Here is an 8,348-nt window from a genome sequence, read left to right as displayed (position 1 = left end):
GGGCGAGATGGAGGACGTGGGGGTGGGGGGAGGTGGGGGAGGGGTGGCCGTGGTGACAGCCGGGGTCGGGCCAGGGCGGTGCCCGGGGGAGTCCACCTCCTGCATTAGGGACGGGCTGAGGAAGCGTACAGCCGCATTGCCCTCAAGTCATTCTTGATGCGATCTGGGGAGAGAGAGAGAAGCATTGGGGCATCAACATCATACATACAGACAGACGGACCGACGGACAGACGGAAAGACAGACGGACAGACAGACAGACAGACAGACAGACAGACAGACAGACAGACAGACAGACAGACAGACAGACAGACAGACAGACAGACAGACAGACAGACAGACAGACAGACAGACAGACAGACAGACAGATAAGAATTGCTGCATCATCTGATACCTATACAGTTAACTAGGTATAATGCTATCTTTGACAAGCTTTGCTATCAACTCTAACAGAAAAGTTAAAAAAAATTAATTAATTCATAAAAAAATTAATTAGGCATCCAATTAAGTCAAATTTAATTTCAGATTGCATTGTCTTCATGTCTTGACCCACGCACCAATTACGAACCGTATCTGTCAAGTAGAAGTGTCCGAATTTTCGCTCGAGCGTTTCGATCTAGACTATTCTAGACAGACAGACAGACTGACGACAGACTGACGAGGAAGCAAGTAAAATAAAAGCTTGTAAAAAGTCTTGGGTCAGTTACTTCATTGATGTTTGAAATAAAGAGGGGAGTTAGAAAGTTAGGAGAGAGTGACTTGATTTTGGAAGTTGTAATACCAAGGTGAAGGTTGTAATATGAAAGTGCAGGTTGTAATACCAAGGCCAACACTACTATACTATGTGGAGTGTAAATCTGGGAGATGTTGTTTTTGTTTCATAATATAGAGTAAAGTGAGATGTGTGGTTGTTGTCGCTGATGAGAGGGGGACGGCGTGGTCTAGCGATAGAATATGCACTTGCCCGAACTTCACGAGTTCAGAACCTGGGATAAATACTTGGTTGCAACCCACTGGTCTAGTAGCTGGTAACATGGGCGAGAGCTGTTCGAGAGATGTTCGATTCTTAATCTTGTTCTAGTCAGTCTAGGTAATATGAGCGCTGGTTGAGACTGTTATGACCGGACACATTTCGACTTCGTAGGTGGATTACAGAACAGTTAACCGTAGTAGATTACAGAACAGTTAACCGTAGTGGGTTACAGAACAGTTAACCGTAGTAGATTACAGAACAGTTAACCGTAGTAGATTACAGAACAGTTAACCGTAGTAGATTACAGAACAGTTAACCGTAGTGGGTTACAGAACAGTTAACCGTAGTAGATTACAGAACAGTTAAACGTAGTAGATTACAGAACAATTAACCGTAGTAGATTACAGAACAGTTAACCGTAGTGGGTTACAGAACAGTTAACCGTAGTAGATTACAGAACAGTTAACCGTAGTAGATTACAGAACAGTTAACCGTAGTAGATTACAGAACAGTTAACCGTAGTAGATTACAGAACAGTTAACCGTAGTGGGTTACAGAACAGTTAACCGTAGTAGATTACAGAACAGTTAACCGTAGTGGGTTACAGAACAATTAACCGTAGTGGGTTACAGAACAGTTAACCGTAGTAGATTACAGAACAGTTAACCGTAGTAGATTACAGAACAGTTAACCGTAGTAGATTACAGAACAGTTAACCGTAGTGGGTTACAGAACAGTTAACCGTAGTAGATTACAGAACAGTTAACCGTAGTAGATTACAGAACAGTTAACCGTAGTAGATTACAGAACAGTTAACCGTAGTGGGTTACAGAACAGTTAACCGTAGTAGATTACAGAACAGTTAACCGTAGTAGATTACAGAACAGTTAACCGTAGTAGATTACAGAACAGTTAACCGTAGTGGGTTACAGAACAGTTAACCGTAGTAGATTACAGAACAGTTAACCGTAGTGGGTTACAGAACAGTTAACCGTAGTAGATTACAGAACAGTTAACCGTAGTAGATTACAGAACAGTTAACCGTAGTAGATTACAGAACAGTTAACCGTAGTAGATTACAGAACAGTTAACCGTAGTAGATTACAGAACAGTTAACCGTAGTGGGTTACAAAACAGTTAACCGTAATGGATTACGGATTAAGTACAGTTAACCGTAGTGGATTACAGAACAGTTAACCGTAGTGGATTACAGAACAGTTAACCGTAGTGGATTACGGATTACATTGCAGTTAACCGTGGCGGATTACAGTGGATTATAACCGCACAGACAACATTGGTAGCTAAGATAAGTAAGCTGTACGATGAATTTTCTAGAAAGTCCGTGTGGCCCACACAGCTAAACCCCACGGATTGATTGAAGCAGACATCATCTCGAAGTTGGGCATTCTGCTGACTGACATTTGATTCAAGTATTGACACAAACGCTGACCTTCCTTACAAATTCTAGGTTTTGGCATTTGACTGAACATGAACTATTCCAAACCCTAACCATAAACGGGTAAGATTGGTAAGATTGTTGATTATTGGGGGAGCAAATTAGAGGCCTTCAGTCCCACAAAACAAAACAGTAGGATACATAGACATTCTCTCCTCACAGGCTGAGCGACAAAATACACCCCTATAAATACGCATTTTTGCAATACATACTATGAGCCCACTACACCGACAACAAGCCCACTACACCTATTACAAGCCAATAACGCCGATTATAAGCCTACTACATCGACTTCAAGCTCACTACACCGACTACAAGCCCACCGATTAGCCGTCTGATTGTGACCTCTGTAATGGACACGACCACTGAAATTGTCAAAACACCAACAGCTCACCCATCACGTCAAAACACCAACAGCTCACCCATCACGTCTTGTCAAAACACCAACAGCTCACCCATCACACCTTGTCAAAACACCAACAGCTCATCCATCACGTCAAAACACCAACAGCTCATCCATCACGTCTTGTCAAAACACCAACAGCTCATCCATCACACCTTGTCAAAACACCAACAGCTCACACATCACACCTTGTCAAAACACCAACAGCTCATCCATCACGTCAAAACACCAACAGCTCACACATCACATCTTGTCAAAACACCAACAGCTCACCCATCACGTCAAAACACCAACAGCTCATCCATCACGCCTTGTCAAAACACCAACAGCTCATCCATCACGTCAAAACACCAACAGCTCATCCATTACGCCTTGTCAAAACACCAACAGCTCACACATCACATCTTGTCAAAACACCAACAGCTCATCCATTACGCCTTGTCAAAACACCAACAGCTCACACATCACACCTTGTCAAAACACCAACAGCTCATCCATCACGTCAAAACACCAACAGCTCATCCATCACGTCTTGTCAAAACACCAACAGCTCACACATCACACCTTGTCAAAACACCAACAGCTCACCCATCACGTCAAAACACCAACAGCTCATCCATCACGCCTTGTCAAAACACCAACAGCTCATCCATCACGTCAAAACACCAACAGCTCATCCATTACGCCTTGTCAAAACACCAACAGCTCACACATCACATCTTGTCAAAACACCAACAGCTCATCCATTACGCCTTGTCAAAACACCAACAGCTCACACATCACACCTTGTCAAAACACCAACAGCTCATCCATCACGTCAAAACACCAACAGCTCATCCATCACGTCTTGTCAAAACACCAACAGCTCACACATCACACCTTGTCAAAACACCAACAGCTCACCCATCACGTCAAAACACCAACAGCTCATCCATCACGCCTTGTCAAAACACCAACAGCTCACACATCACACCTTGTCAAAACACCAACAGCTCACCCATCACGTCAAAACACCAACAGCTCATCCATCACGTCAAAACACCAACAGCTCACCCATCACGTCTTGTCAAAACACCAACAGCTCACCCTTCACGTCAAAACACCAACAGCTCACCCATCACGTCAAAACACCAACAGCTCACACATCACGTCTTGTCAAAACACCAACAGCTCATCCATCACGTCTTGTCAAAACACCAACAGCTCACCCATCACACCTTGTCAAAACACCAACAGCTCATCCATCACGTCAAAACACCAACAGCTCATCCATCACACCTTGTCAAAACACCAACATGCTCACACATCACACCTTGTCAAAACACCAACAGCTCATCCATCACGTCAAAACACCAACAGCTCATCCATCACGTCTTGTCAAAACACCAACAGCTCACACATCACACCTTGTCAAAACACCAACAGCTCACCCATCACGTCAAAACACCAACAGCTCACCCATCACGTCTTGTCAAAACACCAACAGCTCACCCTTCACGTCAAAACACCAACAGCTCACCCATCACGTCAAAACACCAACAGCTCACCCATCACGTCAAAACACCAACAGCTCACCCATCACGTCAAAACACCAACAGCTCACCCATCACGTCAAAACACCAACAGCTCATCCATCACGTCAAAACACCAACAGCTCATCCATCACACCTTGTCAAAACACCAACAGCTCACCCATCACGTCAAAACACCAACAGCTCACACATCACATCTTGTCAAAACACCAACAGCTCATCCATCACGTCTTGTCAAAACACCAACAGCTCACCCATCACACCTTGTCAAAACACCAACAGCTCACACATCACACCTTGTCAAAACACCAACAGCTCATCCATCACGTCAAAACACCAACAGCTCACACATCACATCTTGTCAAAACACCAACAGCTCACCCATCACGTCAAAACACCAACAGCTCACCCATCACGTCTTGTCAAAACACCAACAGCTCATCCATCACATCAAAACACCAACAGCTCATCCATCACATCAAAACACCAACAGCTCATCCATCACGTCAAAACACCAACAGCTGACCCATCACGTCAAAACACCAACAGCTCATCCATCACGTCTTGTCAAAACACCAACAGCTCACCCATCACACCTTGTCAAAACACCAACAGCTCATCCATCACATCAAAACACCAACAGCTCACCCATCACACCTTGTCAAAACACCAACAGCTCACCCATCACGCCTTGTCAAAACACCAACAGCTCATCCATCACGTCAAAACATCAACAGCTCACCCATCACACCTTGTCAAAACACCAACAGCTCACCCATCACGTGAAAACACCAACAGCTCATCCATCACGTCTTGTCAAAACACCAACAGCTCACCCATCACACCTTGTCAAAACACCAACAGCTCACCCATCACGTGAAAACACCAACAGCTCACACATCACGTCTTGTCAAAACACCAACAGCTCATCCATCACGTCTTGTCAAAACACCAACAGCTCACCCATCACGCCTTGTCAAAACACCAATAGCTCATCCATCACGTCAAAACACCAACAGCTCACACATCACGTCTTGTCAAAACACCAACAGCTCATCCATCACGTCTTGTCAAAACACCAACAGCTCATCCATCACGTCTTGTCAAAACACCAACAGCTCACCCATCACGTGAAAACACCAACAGCTCACACATCACGTGAAAACACCAACAGCTCACACATCACACCTTGTCAAAACACCAACAGCTCACCCATCACACCATGCCAACCACCAGTCGCATGCACGTGCATTTAATTACCCAATTGTAATTAGACTAGCCGTTGCATCGTCTAGTTGAGTACACATTTTAATCGTGCGGAAGGATTGTGCGCGTGAGTTCATAGGTTATGGCGCGGGGGGGGGGGTAGTGGTGGGGGAGCAGATTAAGATTTTTAAAAATCCACAAACTGGCTCATGTGTCGCTTCGGGCCAAGTGTTAATACTTAACACACGGTGGCATACTGGCATACAACTGTCTTTTAACAATCGGATGTAGTCTTATATTGTAGCATAAAATTCATTTAAAAAGTAGATGTAGGCCCACATACGAAACAGCAGGCTAAGGATGTTCTTAAAATCAGGCAAACAATTATGACCAACCATTTTTTTTCTTTAAGCAGAAAACTACAGAGAAGTAGTTTCAGGTCCTTAAATTTTGAGCTTGTATTATACAAAATATGTTAAATATCTGGGCGTTGAATCAACCAAGGATTGGTCATGAACTTAAAACTTTCTGCTCGGCATTTACACAAACAAACATTTTTTTTTTAATTAACTAAACCTTGTCCTGGCATTAAATAAAAGATTGTACATTAGATGAGCAAAACATTTTTATGGATAAAAGTTCGTCTAGGCATTGAATCAATGAAAATTTTTGTAATATTTGGACATTAGATGAACCAAACAATTATCATGACTTAACCAACGATAGGGTGCTGCTTCACGTGTACATTTTGTGTTTAATGCTGGGGGTGACGATTGCAAACACAGGTGTGAAAAATTAGGCCCAAGGACTGGATCAACTGCCCCACACACCTACTTATCTGTCAACGATTGACGGTTCTCAAATATTTAAATCGTTGATGTTCGTGCTTATCACCTTTCACCATTGTAAAATAATTTCATTTAACAAAGCTAAACTATCATGTAAAATTTCCAAAAAAATATGTGTAATGTTAAACCCTCAATTAAATTACTGTTAAACAACAAGTTAAACTACATATAACTAGGATTAAACAAAAAAAACTTTTAAACCAACAGTAACCAATGTTAAACCATCAATAGCTACCGCTTATTTCTCAACGACACCAGTTAAACAACCAGCAACCCCGGCTAAACAACCAACAACCACAACGGCAGAGGCGTAGCGACCCTTCCCGGCGCCCGAGGACAAACTTTTCGATTTGCACCCCCCCCCCCCCCTCAAAATTTCGATTTGCACCCCCTCAACCTTTCAATTTATTTTTCCAACCCATTTTGGCGCCCCCTAAGGTCGGCGCCCGGGGACATATGTCCCCCCCTCGCTACGCTACTGCCCAACGGCTAAACCACCAGCAACACATGTTAAACCGACAGCAACCAATGTTGACCACCAATGTTAACCCACAAATGACCGCTGGCCTGTGCCTCGACATTACGCAACCCGACCCTATTTAGCATGAATAAGTAATGGGAAACTGCCGGGATTGCGCAACGCCTTGTCGATCACGTGCTGGCCTTAGCCAATGAAATGTCGCCGCGTTTACATGACCAGAGCATTCACGTGAATTAACTACCAAACCAGGATCGGCGAAAGCCCGCCGCACGGGAACACCGGTGGGAAATTGTACCCCCCCCCCCCCTACACACACGTGAGTCTCTGGACAACAGTTGCAATCAATTTGCCTATTTTTAAAATTAAGCGCAAGAAAGCGGTATTAAGAATGCTTGTTTTTAAACAATAAATAAAATCAGCGTTAGGAATCCGTCGATCAATGACGTCATCTAATTTCAGCCATTTTCAAAGTCCATACAACCCCCTCCCACACATATAGTAGGTTGCATCATCACAATACAAACCCAATTCCCTCCTTTTTCTCCTTCCACACCCAAACACCCACGAAGATTGTGTATCACAAATTCTACGATACAATTATAGTTGCATCATCACAATACAAACCCACCCCCTTCAATTTCCTACCTCCCTCCACACCCACACACCCAAGAAAACTGTGTATCACAAATTCTACGATACAATCATACAAGGAGAGAGATCGTGAGCCAAGGAACAGCATGTATCATATGAGCTGTCTTGTCAGTAGACAGCAGGACTTGTATTACAAAACAGCAAAATGCCAAAATAACAGCTACTGTAAACAAAAAGCACAACTAATGCAAACAAACAGCACTGCTAATGCCAAAATTACAGCGAATGTAAACAAACAGCACAGCTAATGTAAACAAACAGCACAGCTAATGTAAACAAACAGCACTGCTAATGTAAACAAACAGCAGTTTCATGTCATGGCCATAGATGACCTACAAATCTGCTGTTTCTGATATCGATTTTTCACTGTCCGGCTTTTTTTTTCTGTGTCCCTCAGCCCTTTATTCTTGGAGGTCAACGGATTTTTGAGAGCTGATAAAATCACATCTAGGTGAGGCATTCCTACGGCGTTGATACAAGTCTGGAATCAAAGCGCGACACAACTTCGGGATCAAACGATGACACAACTTTGGCATCAGAAGGTAACATATCTTAGACATCGAAAGGTGACACACATTTCGAATCACTGTGTCATAAATTTGGGATCCGACGATGACACAAATCAAGGATCCGACAATGACACAGATTTCGAATCAGACGGTGACACAACTTTAAAATCAGACAGCGAGTGCTAAAGGTGACACGATTAAGGGATCCAATGGTGAGTACTAAGGTTGACACGTGACCTTGGCACCAAGGCCGACCTAGGTTTTCCCGTCGTGGTCAATAAAGCCATGTGT

General features: G+C 43.6%; 1 long non-coding RNA gene across 1 annotated transcript in view; it reads right to left on the bottom strand.

The window, feature by feature from the left end:
• Positions 1 to 8: 8 nt before the first annotated feature.
• Positions 9 to 8,348, bottom strand: part of LOC131953932 (uncharacterized) — a 48,261-nt gene continuing 39,921 nt past the window's right edge. Inside the window, exon 3 of the long non-coding RNA XR_009388705.1 lies at positions 9 to 163. This is a non-coding gene — a long non-coding RNA (uncharacterized LOC131953932). The remainder of the gene's footprint in view (positions 164 to 8,348) is intronic.

The sequence above is a fragment of the Physella acuta genome, unplaced genomic scaffold (assembly GCF_028476545.2).
Source record: "Physella acuta isolate Inbredline_101_S28 unplaced genomic scaffold, ASM2847654v3 ptg000964l, whole genome shotgun sequence".
Lineage (NCBI taxonomy): Eukaryota > Metazoa > Mollusca > Gastropoda > Physidae > Physella > Physella acuta.
The sequence above is the reverse complement of the archived record's forward strand: the minus strand, read 5'-3'. Positions and strand labels throughout refer to the sequence as shown.